Below are 26,618 nucleotides of genomic sequence, written 5' to 3'. Positions count from 1 at the left end.
TGCACCCCCCTACCCCCAATTGCGGTAATATTTGCATGCCCGAAGCAAAACGACCAAATTGCAACATTTTCGGTGGGAAGACAAAATTTCTGATTTCGCTTCAGGGCAAAATGGTAAAGTGGGGTGATTTTGCTCAGGATTGGCAATGCTTGTCACATTGAAATTCGGCCATTTCATCGGACACTACCGGACCTGAAGGGAAAGTACTCTGGGGTCGATTCACAAACAATACTGTTTTAGGCGTAAGTAAGAACACGTCTGCGAATGCCTGCTTGCCACTCCAGGTATACATACACATTGTGGTAACGGTTGGCTACGTTAGATACACAAAGGGGAAGCACTTCAAACCGAATATTAGTGCACTGAAACAGCAACTACTTTTGCCAGTATAACTTTGAACCGGATCAGATGTAGGAAAAAGGAAATTAAAGAAAAACTTTACCAATGTTTTTTTTCACTTTCTGCAAAGTAATTTTGTATAACTTCATACTATAAATATCCCACATATTTACAGCACATTTATGTTATTTTTGAACCCCTAACGCAACCTTTAAATACAGAATTCCCCGATTATCTCTCTCCATTACGCTTCGTTCTACTCTTCCTCGTCACAGCACAAAACCCTTTCCTAAAAAATCATTTTTCGAGGAAGAGAGGATGTGGGGGTCATGGCCAGCTGTATCTTCACATATTTTCTGGGAGAACTTCAAACTTTTGTGACTAGACCTAAGGTTGCACTTTAGTGGACGTGTACCAATTTCCTGTCCACACACCAAATAGCACCACTCCCAGACACTCTATTGGCAATGCCCTCTGTAGTGATAATGTGTTATTTATATAGTGTCTTAATCCAAAGCGCTTTACAAAGCACATATTTACATACAATATCACCCAACCGAAATTGGTACTCATTTATAAAACTCAGAAAGATTAAAGGCTGAGTTGGCCTTGCCGGGATTTGAACCTGTGACCTGCAGAGCACAGTCAAATCGCAGCAACAAGCGTTCAACGCGCTGAGTTGCCAGCCTAGTGAGTGAGGCAGCAGGCTCAAAAGTGTTTGAACAGAAGACTGCCACGGGCAATTACCAAGGTATATGTTAATATAAATCCTTTCCATGTATCACTTCTCAGTGCTACAAACTCATCCTCGGTGCTGTGAATAAGCCCAGGGACCGGTCCTGAACTTCCTGTCGTGTGCCGGGAGTCCCACGCTGCACCTCGCTGACGAGGCCCAATGAAACTGAAACATGCCCGGGTTTGCTTCTCCTCTCATGCAGAAGCTGCTCGGGCTGGACTCACCCTTTTGTAACAGGACCAACCAGGGGTGCTAACTTTTAAATTTACTCAGGGGCTGAACCGAGGATAGCTCAGGGGCAACATGCTCACCTTGGAAGCAAGAAAAGGTTCGATCCCCGGGTCCGCCCTTAGAAACGTCTGGGTATTAAGCATGTTATAAATAACCGATCATATTATAACCTCATGGCTAGATCTCCGTGTGTCCCATTTTTACACATAAATACAGACGGAAATCACTGTTTCCTTCAAGTTTAAATCAGGAATGCACGTACCTGAATGAAATCCGATGGGAGCCTAAAAGCAAGGACTTAGAGAGAATCTCATATGAGCAAACTTTATTTGTCTTTAATATGCACATGTGACGGCATCATCTGCTTGACCTCTGTATTTCTAACAGCAATGCGTCTTATTGATACGAGTGATGTGAATACAACAAAAAAAACATACAATAAGTTAGATGAACTGCTTGTACCATAGGCTACTTTAAAGAATACTCTGCCTCAGTTTGAGTTGGGCAATCCTTTGTCTGTAAATCTGCGAAATCACAGCCAAAATTTGTTACCGTTACTGCCACTCGGTCCTGTGAACTTACCATGGGATTCCGAGTGGTGTTATGTCGGTGTTAGTCCCCATTTTTGGACTCCATTGGGATTTTGGCAGATTTGCTGCGAGCAGTGATTCCATCGTGGTGGATCTGCCGATTTGTGGCGGCGAAGTGGAGGATGTATCGCCGGCAGCATGCTCGAGGTAAATACCCCACTTCAAGGCCAAACTCGTAGTTTGGCGGTGCAGTAAATGCAGCAGTAATTCCGTTCCCACGCAAACAAGTGGTGGTAACAGAATTACCACCACTTTTTTTACTGCATCACCCAACTTGTAATGAGGCCCAGTGTTTTATTAAAAACAATATAGAGCAGGGTCTCTCGAGATGACCTTTTACGGTTTAATGTCTTTCCATACTGAAATTGCAGGCCTTCCATGTACAGCCTTTGCCATGCAGCCCTGTGCCTTGGCGGGACTTCTATTCCATCCCGTGCCTGACCTGACACTTCGCAAAGGAGTCCCCCTCCTTCACAACCTCTCGCGTAAAGCCTGCTCCTTAGAGGGGGGCTTCCCCCCTAACCTCCCATCCTAAAGTCTAGCCCCAAACTCTCCCCCGCTGTTCCACCTCCGTACCTGTGCTCTCTCTGCTCCAATCACGTTGAACACTTACCCCTTCCGTCGGGCCCTTCCTGGCTTCTACTCCCTCCTGCAAACCCTTCCACCAAATTTTATAGTGGGGCTGCACTAGTGTGACAATCCAAATCATGGAAGCCGCTAACATCAAATGCTTCCAGACTTGCACAGGCTAATATAAAACAAATAATACTTTAGTTCAGAGGGGATCCAGCCTCTGAAATGCTCCATAGGTTCTTGTTAAAACCAGTCGCTTTATTAGTAACGTGTTAATGAAAGTCAATAAAGATATGTCCCCAAAAGAACCTATAGACAGGTGACGCAAGCAGCCAGTATCAGCCCCACAGAGAAACCATCTATGGGGAAAAGTAGATAGAGAGCCAAATAGTTACAATAGTATATGTCTCTTTCCTTCTGCTAAAGTCTTATACATTATTGTGGCCGTGACCACGCCATCACTAAGCATGGCAACTACCGTGTGAGCATACATACCATCCCACTTACAATGAAATGATCACCTAAAGGGGCTTGACACCCCCTGGGTACCTTCACCTGACACCCAGTGGGCTACAGAGGATTCTGGGCACTGGTTTAATGATCAGAAGGCACCCCCTAATCCCAGATCACAGCATGCCAACAAACCTTGAGGGATGAATACGTGGCGATCGCACGCTTTAGCCAACTTCCCTTCACTAAAATCTATGAAGGGGCCCTCTGAACTTCTACGACAGTGAGAGACTCCTACTGGTATTTACACACACGGTTTTCTGCATTTACGTCATCACGCATAGTATTATGCTGTATAGATGATATGATAGGTTATTTATAACGTGCTTAACACCCAGAGGTTCCTAAGCGCAACCCGGAGATCGAACCTGTGGTGCTCCGTGTCGTCTTGCTTCCAAGACGGGCACGTTGCCCCTGAGGTATCCTCCCGGACTCGGTATGCTAACTTGGTAAGGTGGAAAGAAATCTATGTTATGAAATATCGAGTTCTGATCCGGCACCAAGAAATGTGCTGCTCTTTTAATAATCAAACCAATGTTAATGCTGCTACATTCGTTTCGGCCGGTCCAATGTAAAGCCTGCAGTGGTCTGGTTAAATGTTAGGGTCCATCTTCAAACTATGAAACATTTGCATGCAAGGTGTGTTTACGCTTTGCACTCATACGCGAGAACATTCCTTTTGCATTGCTCAGACACTTCAAGGGGAGGTTGTGTTCTTAAGGTAAGCCCGCTTATAATGGCACAGCCTAATACTGGCTGACACCGCTTTGTAGACAAAACTAGATAAGCAATAGTACATTTGTATAAGGAGCTCCCAGCCACAGGTGTGGGCTGCACCACAGCGGGCCAGGAGAAGTGAAAGACATATAGTTCTACTTTGAAGTTCTTGTGATGAGCCACAAACTGAAAGACTACTCTTTAGGTATGACTTCATGTGTGTGTGTAATTCCCACACACATGAAGTGTGTGGGAATTACTATGTTAAAGGTTTGAATGTGTTTGAAAGTGTATTAAAACTTGGGTGAGTTTTGGTCGGATTTTGTTCTCGGAACCTGTCCTGTCGATGCATGTGTTTGCTTTGCTGCTAATAAAACATTTCCCAAGCCTGCATATGTAGTTCGTGTATGCAATGTTGTACTGCTCCACTGAAGAGTAGGAACGCCTGGGTTAGGGGGGGGATTGCGTAGGAAACGCGAGGCCCAGCCATAGGACCCATGAACTCATAAGAAAAACCCTTGAACTGTCTCGCGGCGTTGGATTATTCTGTGAGCGACCTGTGGCAGGACGCAGAGAAGAAAGCCACACGCCTCGTCCTGCCACTGTTCCGAAGTCATGGCCTCCAGTTTAGGCCTGCCAATATAAACCAATTACTCAAGCACGGTTGTAGTTAGCCTAAGGTGGCCATATTGCAGCACGCCGCTTTTTTTTTTAGTGTAAGGGTAATCCACTGGCATGCAAGAAAAGCTTGAAACGTCAGCTCATTTCGTGTTATTTGTTGGGGTTCCGCTTCTCTCTGAAGCGTCCCCAAAGTAGGCCCTGCTTGCGCTGCAATGATACGCGGGAGCCGGGGTATGCTGCAACCTTCTTTATTGAACACATTGGCGGAACTGCCGAAACCTTCCCCGTCCCTCCCCTTCCCCTGACGTCACGTCCGGGACGTCATGTCCTTTGGGCCCCAACGGAGGCCCGCCCACACAACGATGTGGACAACCTGACATCTCCCCCCTTTTTAACATGCGAGTTCAGGGGCTCCCCTCTTACCCCATCTCCTCGATGAGTCGTGTTAGCTTCATGCGGCTCCTCTGCGGTCGTTTTGCCTTAATCGCGGTTGGTCCTTCCCTGGCGAGTGCGGGGAGGTGCGCCATGCCTTCTGACTCTTCCCCGTCTCCTTGGTACGCTTCTTCACGTGGTCTGTCCTCATCGCTGTCTCTGTCCCATGTCCATTGACCTTCTTGAGTCAGTCTGACTCGTTTGAAGTACGAGCTGTTCCTGGTCACCATTGAGCAGTCGTCCCTTTGTGCTGTGACCATGGAGCCCTTCTTGTGCGTCACGACCAGGGGTGTGGGTGCAAAGGTGGCTTCTTCTTTTCGATTCTTGGGTTGCCTGAGCCATACTTCGTCTCCTGGTTGCATTATGTTCTCGCAAGCTCTCCTTTTCCTGTCAGTGATCTCTTTTGTCTTTGCTTTCCTCGCGGTGTCATTTGGTTTCACTTCTTGTTCTAGCGGCGTCAGTTCTTGTGGCCTCGGGTCTTCCGGTAGTCTCGTGGTGATCGGTCTTCAGAACAGCAGGTCTGCTGGGCACACTCCCGTCGTGCTGTGGGGCGTGTGCCTGTATTCTCGTAGTAATTGGTTAAGGGCCTGCTCGAATGGCTTGTTTTGCACATGGGCGATTTGGAGGGTCCTCTTTATGTTGGCCATGAACCTTTCGACCATGCCGTTGGCCTGAGGCCATCGGGGTTATACGTCGATGTTGGAACCCCATGTACTTTGCGAATTGCTGGAAGTCTTGACTTATGAACGTGGGACCGTTGTCGGACTTTATGATCTTGGGGATGCCATAGGCAGAGAGCATCCTGTCGAGTGCCGGAATGACGCTCGATGTGGCGCTGCTTTCTACTATCTGGGCGTCCGGGTATCTTGAGTGTTCGTCCATAAGTACGACCACGTGTGTCCCGTTGTTCAGTGGTCCGAATAGGTCTACTGCTAGCTCCTCCCACACTTTGTTTGGCAGCGGTGATGACTGTAGTGGGTTTGGGTGTGGCGGGGGCGCCACTTGCGCACACACGTGGCAACTTCCCACGACGGTTTCTACCAAGCGATCGAGTTGAGGGAACCAGACTTTCTGGCAAAGGAGGCGCTTTGTGGCGACTACGCCTCGGTGTCCTTCATGCGCTAGGTGCACTATCCTCTCCCGGAGCGTTCTCGGGATGACGACCTTGCATCCCTTTAATATGATGTTGTCCTCTACCACAGTCAGCTCTTCCCGGACCTGGTCCAGCCACTTGACGTCTTCCTTCGTAGTTTCCGATTCTCCCCTGGCCTGATGTTTCATGAGGGTCGTCTTGTCCGCCTGTAGGCAGTGTCGAGCGATTTGCAGCGCTGGGTCCGCCTCTGATTGTATCAATAGTTCCTGCCACCCTACTGGGAGTGGTTGCAGGTGATGTATGATGTAATTTATGTACGCGTCCGCTATGGATGGTTGAGATGCTGTCGTGGACATGGGATGCCGGGAGAGGTAATCCGCTGGGTTTTCTTCCTTCCCTGGCCGGTGCTGTATTTGGAATCTGTAATCCTGTAGGCGTAGGCCCCATCTGGCTATTCTCGGCGGCATCCTGGCCTTCGGGCTGCCGTATATGGTGAGCAGTGCCTGGTGGTCCGTGATGATGGTGAATTCCTTGCCAAACAGGAAGAGATGAAAATATTCGCAGGCCTAGACTACCGCGAGGCTCTCTTTTTCTGCCTGTGAGTATGCCTGTTCCGTGGTTGTCAGGCTCCGGCTGGCATATGCTACCACATGTGTGATGTGTGGCTCCATGGGGTCTTTCTGGGTCAATATGGCGCCGAGTCCCACCGGGCTGGCATCCACTATTAGTTCGGTGTCACGGCTGGCATCAAAATATGCCATGTCTTCTGCCTGTGCGATGGCCTTCCTTATCGCCTCGAAAGCTGCTTGACACTCTTTCGACCATATGAATGGCGTGTCCTTCCGGGTGAGTAAGCGCAGGGGGTTACTGACTGTGGCGTAGTCTTTCAGGTATCTGGAGCAGTAGCTGGCTAGTCCTAGAAACGACCTTAGGTCTGTGGTGTTCACGGGGGGCGTGGCTGAGTTGAGGGCCTCAACTTTTTCCGGGTCAGGTCTCATGCCTTTATCCGAGAAGATGTGCCCGAAAAACCTCAAAGATTCTTTCGAGAACTCACACTTGGATTTGTTCAAGGTTAGCCCTGCGTCATCCAGTGCTTGGCATACCCTGTGTAGTGCCAGGTCGTGTTCTTCCTGTGATTTACCGTAGACCAGGACGTCGTCCGAATAGTTCAGACAGTTGGGGACGTGTCTGATCACCTTGTGAATCTCCTCCTGAAAGATCTCAGCGGCAGAGGATATGCCGAAGCTGAGTCTTTTATATTGAAACAGGCCGAGATGGGTGACGAATGTGGTGATGTAGCGGGACTCCGGTGCGATTTCAATTTGGTGGTATCCTTTCGTAAGGTCTAACTTGGAGAAAGCTCTCGCCCCGTGGAGAAGGTGAATCATGTCCATGATCCTGGGCGCCTGATGCCTTTCCCTTTCAATGGCTGTGTTAGCTCTGCGCATGTCTACGCATAAACGTATGGATCCTTCTGGTGATTTCTTGGGGACGGGGACGATGGGTGATACCCATGGCGTCGGGCCCGACACAGGTTCTACGACGTTCATTTTGATGAGCTTGTCCAACTCTTCTTCCACCTGTCTCTGGATATTGAATGGAATGCCTCGATAATGTTGGGCCACTGGTTTGACCTAAGGATTAATGTGGAGGTGTACTTTCCTGTTTTGCAGTTTGCCTAGGCCAGTGAAGAGCTTTGGGAATGAGTTTTCGATTGCGTCCGGTTTTGCAAAGTACTAGTGGGCCATCAGCTGGTATAAGATGTGCACTAGACCCATGTCTACTGCTGTCCAGAAGCTCAATATGCATCCGCTGTTAGCTTCTGTGTCCAAAATGTATAGCGGGACCTTTGCGGAGTGCCCTTTATGTGTGCACCAGGCTGTGATCATGCCTTTGCATGGCAGGGGTGTCGTGGAGCCATAGGGATATATGTCTACTGTGGCTTTTCTAATTCTGGGCCATGTGGTCAGGGACTGATATGCGCTTTCACTGATAATGTTGACCGTCACTCCGGTGTCTACGAGAAATTTTAATGGGGTGTCGTTCACTTGAAGTGTCAATATGGGGCTGTGTTGGGTGGCCGCAGAGTTGTCCTGTAGGGCCCACACGTATCCTTTCCTCCTTTGATCCTCCTCTGACGATGGGGTGTCACTGCTAGTAGGGGACCTGGTCTCAACGTACCTTACGAAACGCCGTCTGTGTGATCGTCTCGTGTCCTCTGACGAGCGTTTATCTTCGCGCGTGTATCGGCTTCTGCGGTCGCTGTCTTCTTTTCTGGCACGCCGCCTTTCGTTGTCCACTGCGGGTCTGGGTGGACTCTGGTGGGTGGGCCGGCGCCTGTCTTGGTAGCGATGTTTAGGTGGTGTGTGGGTTGGGGCGTTTTTGCACATTGCCCTGTAGTGATCCATTCCCACACATGCGGCGCACGTTTGACCTACAGCGCGGCATACCCCTGTGTGTGGGTATTCGTAACCGCATTTATAACATGTGGCTTCGAGGTGTTTGTTGCCTTGATTGGGGTGGGTATACAGTTTGTTGATCGACTCATTGTTTTCACTGTGTTGATGTATGGACACTTTTCCTAGGCTATCTAATTGAGAGTCCACCGCTGCTTCCATGCGGGCCAGCGCTAGGATTTCTTCTAGGGATCGTTGTTTCTGTAGGAGCTGCTTGCGAAAAGGCTGCGAGAGGCACCCGGCGATTACTTGGGACCTGAGTGCCTCTTCATTGGAATATCTGTGGAATTCACAATGTTTCAGTTTGATGCGAAGGCGCATCACGAAATTGTCTATTGACTCCCCTTTTTCCTATCTTGTTGTGTGGAACATGTGGCGTTCATAGTCTACGTTTGTATGTGGCGCAAAATAGTCAGACAGTTTGGCGTGTAGCTCCCCGTACATGACTGTTTCTACGTTCAGCAGCTCCCCCGCAATGTCTCTTACCGCCGGTCCCACTGCCATGAACAGTGTGTTTTTCAATCTTGTGTCGTCCGTCAATCCAATGGCACCTGTGTAGAACTTGAAGTCCCGTAGCCATATATTCCATCTGGGCCCTAGATTAGAGGTATCTCTAATCTCGAAAGGGTTGGGCATGTGCATGACTTGGGATGCTCCTCCCTCCTGGTGTGCATGTTGGCTGTTATCTTGCGCTGTATCAGCATTTCCAGACGGCGCCGCTGCCAATCCCGCCCCTCCCGAGGAGGATGCTGGCGTGGTCGCCGTGTCCGACATGGTTGCGGTGCTGGGCTTGGGCAGCTCTGGCAGCGCTGCTGCTGCGTGTGGGGGACCTTCTTCCTTCACTCACCCTTTTATTACAGTGCAGCCTTGTTTTCCTGGCCTGCACGGCCTCACACCACTCGTGGGAGGGAGGTCGTGATTTATGATGTGGCGTGAGAGGACAGCGCTAATCCCCCGTTCGCGGGTCTCACAGGGCGTGCCTGCGCTCCCTCGCGCGGGAGGCAGGGCCACACAGAATCAGCGCTCCCTCGTGCGGCAGAGAGGTGAGCGCGGGGTGCCCGTGTGCTGTTCCTGGGCCTTCGTCACGCGGGAGGCGGGGCCGTGCAGAATCGCCCGCCGTGCCCGAGGCGCGCCGACGCGCTGTACTGCTCGACCGCAGACCTCGGCACGGCGCCAGCGGGAGTCCGTGCCCGCTCGTCGCCAGTGTTGGGGTTCCGCTTCTCTCTGAAGGGTCCCCAAAGTAGGCCCTGCTTGCGCTGCAATGATACGCGGGAGCCAGGGTATGCTGCAACCTTCTTTATTGAACACATCGGCGGAACTGCCGAAACATTCCCCCGTCCCTCCCCTTCCCCTGACGTCACTTCCGGGACGTCATGTCCTTTGGGCCCCAACAGAGGCCCGCCCACACAACGATGTGGACAACCGGACATTATTCACTTTTCAAAATGTAAACATGTACTTTTATTTTAGGCATGGCCCGTAAAGCTGGAAACAGAAACCCATCACGAAAAATAGACGACCAGCATTCAGTTTTATTCAGATGTGAAAAAGAAACTGCAAACACACAGGCACACAGAAGCACATGGTCCAATATGCATAACAGGATGCTAGCTCTGGGCAACGTGATCGCCTTGGGTCCGCGCATACACACAAACATACACACAGGAGACGTGAAGAAGCTGACTTGTAGACCTCACGGGAAAGCATAAGTAAATACACAGGCTACTCTGTTTCGAACCATCTAGAATACAGATGCATACACCACACAGACAGCACACACAAAACTGTATAGAAATGAAAGACAACCAAGCTTGCATTCTGGAAACAAAACCAAATACACATGAGATGTCAACACAGACTTGTCACAGCACAGACATTCACCCGACACACGGAACACATACAAATGTGCACACTACACACGCGGAACAGACTTTCAGACATATTTGGGAAGCATAAGATGCACAACCACATCAACAATTCGATACATGGAGGAACGACTTCAGACATGATAGAGTTAACATTAAAAAAAAGAATTAAACACAATCATTTGTTTTAAATATTCTATATTTTGCATTGATTCTATAATTAAAGTGAGCGCCATGAATTAGTGTTGTAACAAGAGCTAAGGTTTACTTTGTGGTGCAATTGCTTCGTGTGTATTCCACACATAGTTGATTTAGACTGACTGTTTTGTACCTTAGCGTTGGCAAGTTCCACATTTTCAGACTTTACTTTTGGGGTGCCAGCGCAGCACTTTTTCAACTTAGCTCTTTATTTATATCGATTCTTCTTTCTTTTACTTTGGAACAGCTAAAGAAGGTGTGAGGTAGCTTGGTGTGTTGTGCTTTAAAACTCTCCTGGAGACGCCTCACTGTTTCCTGTTTGCCTGTTTCTGCCATTGGCTCTGCTTTGGTCTCATCTTGCTCACCATTTTAGATATACCCTACGTCACTGGATGCGCAGGGCGATGCAGAGGGCTTGTTCGCATTCAAGGGACAGTCTAGCCTTTTCCCACCACGTCTTACTTTTATATTCCAAGAAGACAGGCTGCTCGAGAAATTTATGCTCTCTAGAGGCCTGCCGCAAACGGGCGTGCACGAGACGAGCATACCAGCGAGGAACCCGGAAGTGGGCAGCCTGCCCGAGGCTAACCTTGCTGATAGGAACTTGACTGATAGAAGCACCTGTCTGTACTCGATGGAAACAGGTCTGATGAAAAAGGGCGCCTGGTGGGTGGGCATGGAGGAGAGCTGAACTTTCTCGAATGCTTGTTTTTATGTTAATTTATTTGGGTGTTTTGCTAAGCGCCAAGCTCACACCTTGCGGCCACTTGGTAGTGCTAGGATTCAGTGAGTCTGTGGATTGATAGTGAATTGACGCGTCACGAACACATGGTGCCCATTCTCAGCAGAGGATAGCCGGGACACCATTTCACCAAAATGCCAGGGGTAGCGGAAGTGACATCACATGACCCTTGACCTCTGATGACATCACAGGAAGTGATGTCATTTGACCCCACCCCGAAGTGACATCACAGGAAGAGATGGAACACAGACTTTCACCCCTCGACAAAACAGGAAGTGGCATCACATAGAATTGTTTCTAAGTAAACTACGAAAAATATGCTTACAATATCACTGTAAAGTGATATACATTTCATACAAGAATGGATCACCATATGTATCGTTGATATCAAGGCTTATAGGACCATATTTACCAAATCACTGTGAATGCAATCAGACGTCCAAGGCCAAACAATAATGATGTGTTATTATATAGCACTTACTCTTAAGCGCTTCATATAGAACAAATATACATACAATATCATTCAACCTGTGTTGGTACTCATTTATCAACCTCCGCAGGATGAAAGGCTGAGTTGACCTTGCTGGGAGTGGAACCTGCAACCTGCAGATCACACACACATTGCAGAAGCCAGCACTCAACCCAATGAGTTATCTTACAGGCTATAGCTATCAGAAAACCAGCCACTCCAGAAACAAAGAGCCACAAAAGCCTCAATAAAAAAAAAAGAATAATAACTTTTTTTTAGGGGTAGCAAGGGAGACCCCAGGGGTAGCAAGGGAGACATCCCTGGCGGCCCCTAAATGACGTCCATGGGATCACAACACTATCCCGCTCCCCGATCAGGATACAAAACACCTCATGCATAAACAGAACCATAGAAAAATTTGAATACAGGAAATGTAGTACTGAGCAGCGCCCCTTACAAACCAGACTATAACTCCAGCCAATAGCATGACTTTGAATACAGATCACCTCTTATGTTTGTGTTTATGTTTAATATTTATAATGCGCACCTGGTACCCGAGGGCTGATGTGCGCGGACTAACATACGAAAAACAGACAACACAGAAAGACGGAAAAGATCAAGTAGCTTCTTTGCGTACGCAGGTGGGTTTAGATAAAAGGGAGGATGCTTAAGGGAAAAGCAGAGTCTTCAATTACTTCTTAAAGAGTTCTGTGGATGTTATGGTTCTCAATAAAGGCGGAAGGGCATTCAAAGCCATGGGAGTCACTAAGCCAAAGGCCCCAAGCCGTGCCTTATATGTGTTACTATGAGGAACATTGAGAAGATTAGCGTTGTCTGATCTTAATGCCCTGATATTATTTTTGATGATGGTGGCTTCTGTCAAATAAGTTGGAATTTGACCCATAATACATTTATGGGTTATGAGAAGAAGCCTAAAGGACACCCTTACTCTAATCGGGAACCAATGATGACTTCTTCTGGCATCAGAGACATGATCTCTTCTCTGAAGGCCTTTAACCACTCTCACCGCCCCATTTTGGATCACTTGTAGGCGTTGAAAATCTGATTGCGCTATGCTCACTAGCAGACAGCTATGCTCACTAGCAGACAGCTACAGTAATCCAATTTGGACCCTATTATAGCCTTAGCCAGGGTTTCTGAATTTTTTCAGATATGAGAGGGCGCAGGTGGCAAAAAAGTTTGATGAAATATGAGGAAGATGAGATCAGACTATTGACCTGAGCCTTCATATTCAGGTGTTTGTCCATGTAGATACCAAGAGTCTTCACCTTATTCAGAACCTCAATGACACAATTGTCTAGGTTAAACTTCTTATAATCAGAACCCAATTTCCCAAGTTTACTTGCTGAACCAACTAAGAAAAGTTCTGTTTTGGCATTATTTAAGGCCAAGTCACTTGAAACCATCCAATTTTGAATTTTTGAATAGATTTTGTTGGTGTAAGTTTCATCCTCTTGATGAGAACCAGAAATGGGTAGGACACATTGCGTGTCATTTGCGTAATTCACAAAAATGATCCCTTCCTCTTCCAACATTTGGAAGAAGGGGATCATTAAAATATTATAGAAACACTGCGAGACGCATGTTCCCTGTGGGACCCCATATAAAAGTGTCATGGGGTTTGCTTCTGCCAGCTCACTTGCGACCCTTACTTGTCTTTCATTCAAAAAAGAGGAGAGCCATTGGAATGCCTCAGAGGAAAAATTGGCATTATCCATTAACCTGGTGGACAGAATGGAATGGTCCACCAGGTCAAAGGTTGCTGAGAGATCTAAAATCATGAGAAGAGCAATGTGTCCTTTATCCATGCCTTGTAAAAGATTACATTTGAGGGCGAGAAGGGCAGTCTCTGTTCCATGATAGATACGAAAGCCTGATCGATGTTTGTGAAGAATCTGATTTTGCTCCAAGAATATAGAGATTTGGTTATAGGCGACTCGATCCAAGATCTTTAACAAGAAAGTGGTGTTAGTGATCGGTCTGTAATTGGAGGGTGTAAGTGGGCATAAATTAGGTTTCTTCAAAAGTGGGGTGATCCAGGCATTTTTTATGTTGTTTCACACCCGATTAAGCAGAAAGGACGCATTCACAAATTTAGTGAGTGCCGGGATCAAGATGGGAGAACATTCCTTAATCATAATAGAGGAGCAAGGATCTCCTTTACAGCTTGTGCTCTTAAATTGGACAATGGTTTTGGCCAATTCATCTTCGGAAATCGGCAGACTTGCATCACCATGTCATATATAATGCACAAAAAGCAGAATCTGGTATGAATACCACCACATCAGCATCGAACAACAGATAGTATACAGGGTGAAATGATTACTATGCAAATAGGACAATAACATCATTGAACAGCAAATTACAAGGCAATCCACACGAAGTGGACAACAGCACCATCCAAGAAATGGCAGAGGGCACGCAGAAGGCTTGGACTGGCCGAGCAATGCCTGAAGGGCTGGCACACAATGCTATTGTGGGCCAGCGTCATGACAAACTGCACTGTGCTGCTGGTAGATTTGCCCCATGTTTCTATTCGCAGCAGACCTTAGCTGAAACGGCCCCTGGCTGACACAGAATTAGGTTGTCACGAAAACTAACACGCTGCCATTTGTGATTGTGGGAGACATTTTTTATTTGTGCCAGTCCTCTTTCAAATACGAGCCCGACCCTGGCACGTGTTATTTACTACAGCCAGTAGTTTGGCATCATCCAATGAGAATAGGCAAGGAAGAAAGCCTCGCAAAAAGAACCGCTGCACCAAATACAGACACGATGCAGCAGGGTCGCTTTATGCAAGCAGGAATACAGGACCCTCAAATAACAGGACACAGTGCACCCGAGGAAAACATGAGCACCTCATCATCCAGCCACATAAAACAGGCGGCCATCTTGTTTTTGTATCTTCCTGCGTTTCTGTCGTTTTATATTAACTACAGCATTTCCACTAGAAATTAGGTTTGTGCTATGCAAATGCCTAACATAAAATGAATGCAAAATGAAACCCCTCATACAAATAGGGCAATGCCATCCAATAACAGGAACACCTTGCGCAAAGTATACTACGCTATCCAATGCCAGGAAACAAAACATTTGTTCAAACAGGACAAGCCGAAAATACAAAACCTAGGAAATACTGTCTTAAACAAACAGCAGCACATGGCAAGCCAAAAACCGTACACGTAGCAAAAAATAGCTCTTACAAAGCGGACGGCAGCACCATCCATTAGGAGATTAGCTCGTGCAGTACAACTAGGACTGAGAGGGAATTCAAACATGGCCGAAGCAACACTCTTAACAAGGGTGCACGACACCTCTTCCAATCCAGATCACAGCACGACCCGTGAAACCCGCACCACCATGCACCAGTAGGAAACGCAATAGAGACCACCTCATACAAACTGGACCACAGCACCATCCAATAATAGGACACAGAGTGAAGAGCAATGTATGCTTAGACGACCAGAGATCATCAGATAATAAAGCACCAGGATTCCAGGGCACACCAAATAACAGGCCAACACCTCCAATGGATAAGGGCACCAGAAATCACCACATAATGAAGCGCACAGAGTTCAGCGCACCTCACACAAACAGTCTGTCACATGCAGTGCTAGGGCGCAAGGTACAGGCAGGACCGCACCACCATGCAACAGTAGGACACACAATAGAGATCACCTCGTACAAACAGGACCGCAGCACCATGTTATAATAAAATACAGTATATAGAGCACTCTTTGCTAAAATGACCACAAAGCCATCACATAAGAGGGTACAGAGCACCTCCCACAAACAGGCCATCACATCCAGTGCTAGGGCACAAGATACAGGCCGGACTGCAGCACCATGCAGCAGCACCACACACAACAGAGAGCACCGTCCAGTAATAGGATACATGGTAAAGAGCACCTCATGCAGACAGGCCATCACATCCAGTGCTAGGGGACAAGATAGAGGCCGGACCGCAGCACCATGCAGCAGCGCCACACACAATAGAGAGCACCGTTCAGTAATAGGATACAGGGTAGAGAGCACCTCATGCAGACAGGGCATCACATCCAGTGCTAGGGCACAAGATACAGGCCGGACCACAGCACCATGCAGCAGCACCACACACAATAGAGAGCACCGTCCAGTAATAGGATACAGGGTAGTCAGGCCCACCCCACCACAACGGTAGGACACAATAGAGAGACCATCCTATAATAGTACATAGAGTAAAGAACACCTCATGCATTTATGACCACAAAACCATCTAAAAAAAAGGGCACTTATGTCTCGACACAGTTGAAAAACGTCAAAGAAAGATGCACTATTCAGGTATTATTAGAGGACCACAAACTAAGGGGGGGGTTGGGTCATTCAAAGTTGGGCAGATATTTTAATACCGCTGAAGAAATTTACTTGCTCTCACCGTGGCTTGTCTGGAAATCTGGAAATCCGCCCTACTCAAATTTTCCCACCAGCAGAGGTGGTATTCCTGGAATACCTACAGTGCTATTTCGACAATACCACCACCGATGGCGGTAACGTAAATCTTTTTCGAAATATTTTCTTTTTCAGCCATTTTTAGCATCAATGGGAGAAATGGAAGAAATGGATGTGCACTAGTGGCTCATAGCACTACTGTTGATTTTCTTTATGCACAAAAGTGTCAATTCTGGCCCTGTTATGCATTATATGGGTACGGTGGTGAGAGGAGGCAATCAGAGATGCTCACCTTTTTACCCCCTCAACATGGCCATTTGAAAAAACATTTTTCACTCTATCAAAGAGAAGCACCTGTGCAATAAAAAGAGAGGTTTCAACAATTTTAGGCCTGTTTGGATTTATTGCCTCCACCTTCAATGTGGAGGTACAAATAGGTGGGTTTTCTGCAAAAAAGTGTGCCTTAAATACCACAGCCGATATTCCCATGGAATACCACTGATGGTATTTGATCAAACCCTGAACTGGGTAGACAGTAAAATCAACAGTATTTGCCAAATACTGACTTCATTGTTGTCACCCAACTGTGACTGACCCCCTAAGTCTGTGATTGTTTTTTTTATTTTCTTGTCCAGAAAACACTTCTCTTATGTGACCAAAAAAAGACACACATGCAAATCAACACCAGATTCTGGCAGGAGCTGGCTGGCAAATCAATATGGTCTACTGTCTAACTGTTAACAAGGGCAATGGAAGGTGATGTGGGGCAAGGAATGGGCTTGGCGTGATGAGCAACTAAAGGGCCTAAGTGGCAAGCAATTGCTGACTGAGCAATGTGGGCAAGGGAAGGAGGTGTGTGCAAGATAAAGGAAGGAGATTGAATTAATAGTTAAAAGATGGAGAAATAAATGAGAGGTACACATCCAAAACAGAAGGTCAGCAGGTTGACTGTTGGTGAGATAAATGCCTGCATGCCAATGCACCCGATTATTGGCATGGCTAGACCCCCTTTCTTTTTCCATCCAAGTGATGCATGCTTTCTTTATGAGCCAATGTTTCAATTAACACTTCTCTTATATTTTTCAGGTTGCTTTATCAAGTGACTTGGTGCTTTAAAAGTACACAGAAGTGTACAGACTAAGATTATAATATACATTTTCATTTTAATTATAATATCTGTTTCTCAGATGTATTTGCCTCAGGGTACAGATGATTAATAGGTTCCCCCTTGTACATACATTGGTGCGTTCAAAACCAGATTTAATGAACACTATACTAGATTATACCTTGAATAACAACTTTGCAGAAAACCATTTTTTTTTCTTCGAATAACAAAGACGGAATAGAAGATGAAGTCTCTCCTGCTTTCTGAATTGGAAACTGTGGAACCAGGAAGACGGGCTCAAATCCCCACGTTTCACACTTCATAGATTGTGATCGTGAGCAAATCACTTGTCATCCCTTTGCCTTATTTTCCATAACTATCTGTAGAGAAAGCCTCACTCATATGGGTTTATACTCTATAGTGTTACTCTATACATAATGTAAACAAACGTATGTTAAGCATATCAGCGAGGAGGCAGGATGACAAGTGAGGGTGTTATGATATGGGTGTTAGATAGAGAGGGTGCCCAGGTATGGGTTTTGTGTTGTTATGTGGGCTGAGGAAGCAGGAAGCCAGGTCTGGGCCTTTTGCCATGCCAGCTCACGTTTGACTCTGAGAGCAAACCCAGTCCCCCTGGTTCAGCAATGGCTGTGCTCTACCAATGAATTCTCTAGCTTCGCCACCTCTTTACATTGCTCTAAAACTAAAGATGAGATGGGATGGGAGTAGCATGCTGGAAAATTACAAACTGTAACACATTGAAAACTGGTCTCAAATCCCAGCTTTTGCATTTCACTAATTATATTGTCCTAGTACAGTAATCTTACTATGTTTGGTAAGTGGGGGAATTTCCAGGGATTCAGGTCTCTAAGAAACCACAAATATAACCAAATATAGGTTGCATAAAAGGAAAGTACTGCCAATAGTGTCTATTATATATACTTGAGAATGGGAGGAGTAGCAGTTGTTACTGAGTTCCCTTGTACTGGAAATTGGGGCTGCTGCACTGTCGGCTTGGGCCATTGCACTATGGGCCAGAAACCTTAACTTGCCCCCCAGGCCACATGTTGCCAGTCTTCCCCTGGATGCAGAGTAAAGAGCACTGCGTGCAGATATAGCCAGAAAAACATCAAATAACAGAGCACAATTCTTCATACTAAGATGACCAAAGATCACCAGTCAATAACAGCATCCAATAACATGACACAGGACCTCATTACGACTTTGCCGGCCCGGAAACAAGGGTGCCAGTAAGCACACCGGCACTCTTGTTTCCGGACTGGCAAATTACAAATTCCCCTGGTGGGTCCGCTGCGCCCGACAGGTCTGACCCTGCCGGGCGCCGTGGCTACGGTAGGCAGACTCTTCACGGAAGCGCCAGCACCGTTAACAACGGTGCCGGCCCTTCCGTCTCTCCACTCCCATGGGACTGTATGGGAATGGGGAGTTATGAAATCCAGTGCCTGACTGGTGGCACCGGGAAGTCAGGCTCCGGTAAAATATTACGAGTCCGGCGGCAACCCACCGGTAGCACCAGCAGGGTTACCGTCGGACTCGTAATGAGGCCCACAGAGTAGAGAACACCTAATATAGGTAGGTCCACAACACCAGCCAGTAAGAGGATACATAGCAAAAAGGATGGGAGTACCAGCCAATTCCAGGGCACAGAGATCTTCATTACAACCTTCGCATATACCAATCTTGTAGTAAGGCATGGCGCAAATATCAAACTGCAGCCTGGATACTGCTGACAGCGTAACCATATACCACTGTCTGGACAAGCATCAGCGCTGTTACACCTCCACAGTGGTGACTACCATAGTACAAAAGCTGCTCAGTGTAACAAATTATAACATATCCTCCCACGTAAACAGGAACATGGCACCATCCAATTACAGATCCATAATTCAGAACACTTTACGCTAACAAAGCCAGAGCTGACTGGGGAACAGAACCATCTACAATAGGCCCAGCCTCCTGCCTGCTGGAGGCACTGATTACAACTCCACAGGGTTCCGCAGGATCCTCTTTTCACGAACTTCAGCTTCCTCAGTTAGCACTGGGTTTCCCTTCTCGGGCCACTGGACTGAAACTGGACCAACTCGGCCGTAGCCTCAGGAGAAAATGCACTTTGTGGTTCTATGTGGATTTGAAAGAGGACTGTGGTATGACTGGATACCAGGACGCAGAGTAGAACACATTTCATGAGCCGCGACCCCAGCACCCAGGGGTGGAGCCGCCTAAAGGGAACTCTGGAGATGTCTCATTGTGCCTCTGCATATTAGGCCTCTTGTGTGTCTCCCCTAGCTTTCTGGCCCTCGTACCCCCTCTTCCATGCACTCTACCCCCTTCCTTCCATCTCTCCTCATCCCCGCTACACTGTGATGCGTATAACAACTTGTAATCGCTAACAGTAACACATATGCTTTTTTATTTTGTATTGTGAATTTTGTTTAACATTTAAACCGTACACAACCTTTGACAGTGAAAAAAAGAATATATAAAAATTCACATATTATAACTGCATGCAATTCATATCAAAGATTCTTCGACTTGTAACAAATACGCTTTAACATTCAATATTTGGACCTGTTTTTTTCCATTTTGTTTGTTTGTAGGAGAACCCAACCCCCACCAAGCTCTTGCACAGTGTAAAATGGGGTCACTTTGAAAAACATTTCCAGAGCCAGTTTTGGTTCCCAGTCCACCCCTGCCAACACCACACACTAAGTGACCAAGGAATGACTCATTCACACTGAATCACAACATCTTTCCATAATGTGGCACCGATCACCTCCAGAGGCGTTGCTTGGCTATAGCCAGGGTCTTTTTGTTGTAGCCCCGAATTGAAGCTCAAGGGTTACAACCAAAAGGCTATAGCTAGCCCCGCATTTCGCCAGTCCCGACATTAGCTTGGCCCCAGATCGTTTACAAACCTAACAACACCCCTGATCGCCTCATACACACAGTACCTAGTGACTATCCAGTAACAAGACACATAGCACCTTATGGAAAACAGGATACAGAAGTTGAAAGCACATCGAACAATCAAAACCACAGCACCCCTGCAGAAAAGGGCACTGGGCACCTCGTACCAACAACATGATCTCCCCATTCAGTCCGGGACACAGATCACTGCAGACGAACAAGACCACAACACCATGCACTAACAGAACACAGAACATCTCAGGAACACAACACCACAACACCATGGAATAACAGAACACAGAGCACCTCGGGCACATAGGACTACAACACCAGGCAATAACAGAACACAGAGCACCGTGGGCACATAGGACCACAACACCAGCAATAACAGAACACAGAACATCTCAGGCACACAACACCACAACACCATGCACTAACAGAACACAGAACATCTCAGGCACACAACACCATGGAATAACAGAACACAGAGCACCTCGGGCACATAGGACTACAACACCAGGCAATAACAGAACACAGAGCACCGTGGGCACATAGGACCACAACACCAGCAATAACAGAACACAGAACATCTCAGGCACACAACACCACAACACCAGCAATAACAGAACACAGAACATCTCAGGCACACAACACCACAACACCATGCACTAACAGAACACAGAACATCTCAGGCACACAACACCATGGAATAACAGAACACAGAGCACCTCGGGCACATAGGACTACAACACCAGGCAATAACAGAACACAGAGCACCGTGGGCACATAGGACCACAACACCAGCAATAACACAACACAGAACATCTCGGGTAAATAGGACCAATACACCATGCAACAACAGAACACAGAGCACCTGAGACACATTGGAACACAACTCCGGGCAATAACACAACACAGAACATCTCAGGTACATAGGACCACAACACCGTGCAGTAAGAACAAGGAGCACCCTGGGCACAGCCCATAGGACCACAACACCATGCAATAAAAGAACACAGAGCACCTCGGGCACATAGGACTACAACACCAGGCAATAACACAACATAGAACATCTCGGGTACATAGGACCACACCACCATTCAATAACAGAACACAGAGCACTGTGGGCACATAGGACCAACACACCATGCAGTAACAGAGCACAGAACAATTTGGACACATAGGGCCACAACACCATGCAATAACAGAATACAGAGCACCTGAGACTTATTGGAACACAGCTCCGGGCAATAACACAACACAGAACATCTCAGGTACATAGGTCCACACCACCGTGCAGCAAGAACAAGAAGCACCCTGGGCACAGCCCATAGGACCACAACAACATGCAATAAAAGAACACAGAGCACCTCGGGGACATAAGACCACAACACAAGGCAATAACACAACACAGAACATCTCGGGTACATAGGACCAATACACCATGCAATAACAGAACACAGAAAACCTGAGACACATTGGAACACAACTCTGGGCAATAACACAACACAGAACATCTCAGGTACATAGGACCACAATACCATGCAGTAACAGAGCACCTTGGAGACAGCACATAGGACCACAACACCATGCAATACAAGAACAAAAAGCACCTCAGGCACTTAGGATCACAACACCATGCAATGACAGAACATAGAACATCTTGGGTGCAAAGGACCACAACCCCATGCAATAACAGAACACAGAGCAGCTCAGGCACATAGGACCACAAAACCATGCAATAACACAACACAGAACTTATCGGGTACATAGGACCACAACGCCATGCAATAACAGAACACAGCGCACCGTGGGCACATAGGACCAACACACCATGCAGTAACAGAGCACAGAACAATTTGGACACATAGGGCCACAACATCATGCAATAACAGAATACAGAGCACCTGAGACACATTGGAACACAACTCCGGGCAATAACACAACACAGAACATCTCAGGTACATAGGACCACACCACCGTGCAGTAAGAACAAGGAGCACCCTGGGCACAGCCCATAGGACCACAACAACATGCAATAAAAGAACACAGAGCACCTCGGGCACATAAGACCACAACACAAGGCAATAACACAACACAGAACATCTCGGGTACATAGGACCAATACACCATGCAGTAACAGAATACAGAGCACCTGAGACACATTGGAACGCAACTCTGGGCAATAACACAGCACAGACCATTTCAGGTACATAGGACCACAATACCATGCAGTAACAGAGCACCTTGGGCACAGCACATAGGACCACAACACCATGCAATACAAGAACCAAGAGCACCTCAGACACTTAGGATCATAACACCATGCAATGACAGAACACGGACATCTTGGGTGCAAAGGACCACAACCCCATGCAATAACAGAACACAGAGCAGCTCAGGCACATAGGACCACAAAACCATGCAATAACACAACACAGAACATTTCGGGTACATAGGACCACAACGCAATGCAATAACACAACACAGAACATCTCGGGTACATAGGACCACAACACCATTCAATAACAGAACACAGAGCACTGTGGGCACATAAGATCAACACACCATGCAGTAACAGAGCACAGAGCAATTTGGACACATAGGACCACAACACCATGCAATAACAGAATACAGAGCACATGAGGCACATTGGAACACAACTCTGGGCAATAACACAACACAGAACATCTCAGGTACATAGGACCACAACACCATGCAATACAAGAACCAAGAGCACCTCAGGCACTTAGGATCACAGCACCAGGCAGTAACACAACACAGAACATCTTGGGTGCAAAGGACCACAACCCCATGCAATAACAGAACACAGAGCACCTCGGGCACATAGGACCACAAAACCATGCAATAAGTGAACACAGAGCACAGTGGGCACATAGGACCACACCACCATGCTGTAACAGAACACACAGCACCTTGGACACATTATGAAAGCACACCAAGCAATAACAGAACACATAACAAATCAGGCACAAGGACCAGAACATCATGCAGTAACAGAACAGGGGTTTCGTTTAATAACAGAAAATGTGCAGCATAGACCCTCAACAGCCAACATATGGAGATGATGTGAAACACTTCCAGCCCGCCCACGCTATTGAATCCAAGCAAACACCTTGTTGGACAGGTGTAGGACCCCAGACCCTTTTCAGTTGAAACCCAAGAAGTTGCCATCAGCCTTAACATGAGATTGACGACTGCTGAGCTGACTATCCATTCCAAGGACCGTCACACCCCCTACGACATCCTGGCAACCGGTACCCTGTTCCACTCCCACAGCCACTCTCGGCACTGTTACCTGTACCCCGGTAACTGTAAATGTTAACTATTTCCTGCTACCCTGAGCAGCATGCCGTAATACGTGCATTGCTGTACTTGACACGCCCCCCCCAAAACATGTAACCACCTGTAGACCCTACCGAAGTACAGCCGCCATTTGCTTCCCGAAGCTGGATTCGCATTCTAATAAATACCCCCAATAAAATAAAATGATGGTCAGGAGAAGCGCAAGGCCTTCATGGTGGATGCTGTGCTCACAGTCCAAAGTACCCCATGAGGAGTTGGAATTGAGAGGGCAATGGCGGGTGGGCTGGGGCAAGGGGGGTGTACTTGCCCATTCTGCTGGTCCTCCAGCGGGATGGTCTCCTCGTGGTCGGAGCTGTTGCGCCGGCTGCACAGGCTAATGGAGAAGGGCTTGGGCATGTCTTTGCTCTCGCTGGCGGCGTTCCCCATCCTGTGCGTGCAGCGTGCGTCCTGCGCAAGGAGCCCTGTCCCACTCCTCCTGGCGGGACGGCAATCTTAAGTGCAAAGGCGGCGACAGGAACTGGGCTTTCCTCTCTGGAAGGAAGCCTGCCATGGGGGCCTTGCTCCCCCATTGTGGGCCGCGCCTGCCTTCCTATGAATGACTGGGAAGGCCAGGTTCCCTTCTGACTCTGCATTCAGGCGCCACGGCAAGGTTTCTTCTTAGCCCCAGCCCGAGCCAGGCTCTAAACTTAACATCAGTTCCCCCCAGCCAGAAAGAAACTCTACTCCTGACACTCCTGGGCTGAATGGAAACCCAACTGGCAAACTGCTGGGTGGCAGGTCATGGCCTGGTGAACGTGCACTTACCGAAAAAAAGCCATGTGGAGGGCCATGGAAAGCCAGACTCTTTAAAAAAAAAATGCATTTTTTTTAAATCGCTGTCAAATACAATTCATGAACAATGCGAAAAAACACATAATTTAATGCATGCAAATTCTGGAAAAAATCACCACAAAACTTCAAGAAGTTAAACCCAAACAATCCCGAACACCCCCAGATCTTCACCCCAGATCAATATGTTTTAGTCCTAGATTCCATAAAATGTATCCAAGAGCGTGCAATTCTGTCTGCAGGTGCCCAGTTTCGTCGTAGGGCGTAAGATGGCATACAGAGGCGTTAGTGTGTAGGTATGGAGTTCTAAGCGCCCACAGTCTAAAGGCATTGCGGAGGACGTGGACATACGTCCACTTGCAATTAAATGATTCAAGGAAACATGCTTTAATGTCATAAAGTTTAGCATTCTCTCTAACCAGGCCCAGTCTAAATTCTTCTCCGCCTCATCCAATTTCTAAAAGAAATGGTTAGGCCGGAAGCGGTTGCCTTTTTGGTTCAGTGATCTTCAGCTGGAAAGAATGGGCCTCATTACGGGTCCGGCAGTAACCCTGCTCATGCTACAGGCAGGTTGCCACCAGACTGGTAAAAGTAACCAGCACCTAGCTTCCCGGTGCCACCGGGACATTATAAGTTGCGGCGGACCGGGAGCTAGGTGCCGGTAAAATGTTGTTCCCCATTCCATGGGAATGGGTACAGGGAAGTGCCGGCACCGTTGTTAATGGTGCTGGTGCTTCCGTGACCGGTCTGCCTATCGTTGCTGCTGTGCCCGGCAGGGTCAGAATCAGGGCCAATATCTACTATAGCAACAAAGGAACGGGCGGAAAATATGTGCCCCGTGCTGTTTTGGTGGATCTTGAGCCAGGAACTATGGACTCTAGGCGGTCGGGGATTTTTGGCTGGATCTTTAGGTCAGATAACTTCGTCTTCGGTCAGAGTGGTGCTGGTAACAACTTGGCAAAGGGACTCAATACAGAAGGTGCTGAACTTGCGTACTCAGTATTGGATGTAGTAAGGGAAGAAGCCGAGAGCTGCGATGATCGTCAAGGATTTCCACGCACCCACTCTTTGGGAGGTGGTACCGGCTCTGGAATGGGTACCCTTCTAATCAGCAAAATACGTGAGGAGTACCCAAACAGAATAATGAACACTTTCCGTGTGGCGCCATCCCCCAAAGTACCGGACACTGTTGTTGAACCATACAATGCCACACTTTCTGTTCACCAGCTGGTAGACAACACAGACGAAAGCTATTGTATTGATAATGAAACACTGTATGCCATCTGCTTCATAACCTTGAAGCTTACCACCCCAATTTATGGGGACTTGAACCATTTTGTGTCTGCAACTATGAGTGGCGTTACTAACTGCTTGCGGTTCCCAGGTCAGCAAAATGCTGACTTGCGTAAACTTGCAGCAAACATGGACCCCTTCCCCAGGTTGCAGCTTCTCATGCCAGGCTTTGCACCACTCACAAGTCGTGGTAGCCAACAGTGCCGTGACTTAACTGTTCCTGAGCTCACGCAGCAGATGTTTGATGCTAAAAACATGATGGCCGCGTGTGACCCATGTCATGGACGGTGCTTTACTGTGGCTGCCATGTCCATGAAGGAAGTGGATGAGCAGATGCTTAATGTGCGTAACAAAAACAGCAGCCGTTTTGTTGAAGGGATTCCAAACCATGTCAAAACTGCTGTTTGTGACGTTCCTCGACGTGGGTGGAAAATGTCGGCTACTTTCATTGGTCACAGCTCGGCCATCCAAGAGCTATTCAAACGCATTTCTGAGCAGTTCACGGCTATGTTCGGCCGAAAGGCCTTTTTGCAGTGGTAAACAGGGCAGAGTATGGATGAAATGGAGTTCACAGAAGCAGAGGGCCACATGAATGAGCTTGTGTCGGAGTATCAACGATATCAGGATGGTACAGCTGAGGAGAAAGGAGAGTTTGAGGAGGAGGCAGAACAGGAAGTTGCATAAAACTATTATGTCTGTAAATGTGGTTGTGAGAAGTTTATTTGTTAACGAGAACCTGTTTAACTGGATTGTTCGTTTGTTGCCCTTCTCCATGTGTTCTGCCTTCTGTTTCTTTTCAAATGCTGTACAGAACTGCAGCCCAATAAAAAAGGGATTTTTTCATTCAAAAAAATAATGTTTACATCTGTCTCTCAGCCTAATATTCCAAAGGGTCTTAAATAGTATTAACACCCGAGTGGAGTTTTAGATTTAGAATCCTGAGTGCCAATCAGGATCAAGACCTTCTGGCATTATTGCACGGGGTTCCATGTGCCTCTCTGGGTGCTTTCCGTTGTCTCCACCTTCCTCTCCCACCACCAGCCACCTTACCCGGTGCCACCACTAAGCCTCACACTCTGCCTGCCTCCACTTTGCCATTCCTCCATGCATCTGCTC

The 26,618-nt window shown here is 47.4% G+C and overlaps 1 long non-coding RNA gene and 1 pseudogene across 1 annotated transcript in view; one reads left to right on the top strand and one right to left on the bottom strand.

Moving 5' to 3' along the window:
* LOC138567585 (uncharacterized) overlaps positions 1 to 23,839 on the bottom strand; it is a 253,117-nt gene extending 229,278 nt beyond the window's left edge. Inside the window, exon 1 of the long non-coding RNA XR_011302252.1 lies at positions 23,689 to 23,839. This is a non-coding gene — a long non-coding RNA (uncharacterized lncRNA). The remainder of the gene's footprint in view (positions 1 to 23,688) is intronic.
* A 1,225-nt stretch (positions 23,840 to 25,064) lies between these two features.
* LOC138566073 (tubulin beta-4B chain pseudogene) lies at positions 25,065 to 26,186 on the top strand (annotated as a pseudogene).
* Positions 26,187 to 26,618: the final 432 nt, after the last annotated feature.

Source organism: Ambystoma mexicanum, chromosome 2p (assembly GCF_040938575.1).
Source record: "Ambystoma mexicanum isolate Mex_15411 chromosome 2p, UKY_AmexF1_1, whole genome shotgun sequence".
NCBI classification, from domain to species: Eukaryota; Metazoa; Chordata; class Amphibia; order Caudata; family Ambystomatidae; genus Ambystoma; species Ambystoma mexicanum.
The sequence above is the reverse complement of the archived record's forward strand: the minus strand, read 5'-3'. Positions and strand labels throughout refer to the sequence as shown.